Consider the following 990-nt stretch of genomic DNA (forward strand, 5'->3'; position numbering starts at 1 on the left):
CAGTGGCAGCATATGTCCACGTTCACAAAATCTACATTCATGTATTTATATCTCTATAAACATATAAACAAAAATATCTACGTGTCTCGCAGTTTGTATTGCCGAGTCTCTCGACCTGCTTCGCCTGATCTACGTGCACCTGGTGGCGTCCGGATACACGAACAGCCAGGTGTCGCCCATTCCCGGCCTGATGTTCGGAATGGCGTGCCTAACAGGTAAGTCAGTTCTCATTCTAGTTTCAGTTTTCAAGGAAACGTAGCTAATAGGTGTGTCTTGTCTTACACGAGAGATCCTTTTTGTTTAGATTTTTACCGCTGATAGTTGCTGAATTAGTTGCAGACAGCGAAGAGATGGAAACACAGCAAGGCTATAAAAGCTAGGAAAGATAGGAATCATTGTTTTGTTTTAGATTAAGTGATTTTAAATATATTACCGATATCTGAACTTCATGCAGCAACCATCATTTTCTGTATAACATATAACTGATACCCACAGGTCCCGTAGCAACAAGTCTCTCCCGTTACTATAGTCACCGGCGTCTGAGTATCACTGGGATCTGCCTCACGGTGATGGGCATCTTCCTGTGTTCCTTCTGGGATGACCTCTATTGGTACTATGTCTGCTTTGGGGTCATTGGGGTAAGCGTCCTGCGTCATTCCTTCTTTGATATAAAGATGATGTTATAGAGTAGTTGGCAGTCATATTTACAGTCTGTGCGTTTCGGGAAAGATCGGTCAAACTCGACTGTTGAAATGACAAATCCCACTTTCAGCAGTTTCATTCACAGTCGCTCTCAGACCTTGAAGTCTTTGGGGAAGGTTTCCGTCATGAACAAATACTAGCTTACATGTTCCTTGTTCATGTCAACTCTGCTGCCTGGGTGCTTTTGCTCATCTTTCCTGAATTATCGGATTGGATGATGCCGATTTACTTCTTTCTAAAGGCTGGATAGTTGTCGAAATCTTAACACACACACGTGGGTGTGGGTGT

The 990-nt window shown here is 43.1% G+C and overlaps 1 pseudogene; it reads left to right on the plus strand.

Moving 5' to 3' along the window:
• The window catches only part of LOC119582237, a 3,478-nt pseudogene that overhangs the window by 166 nt on the left and 2,322 nt on the right, over positions 1-990 (plus strand).

This window comes from Penaeus monodon, chromosome 15 (assembly GCF_015228065.2).
Source record: "Penaeus monodon isolate SGIC_2016 chromosome 15, NSTDA_Pmon_1, whole genome shotgun sequence".
NCBI lineage: Eukaryota > Metazoa > Arthropoda > Malacostraca > Decapoda > Penaeidae > Penaeus > Penaeus monodon.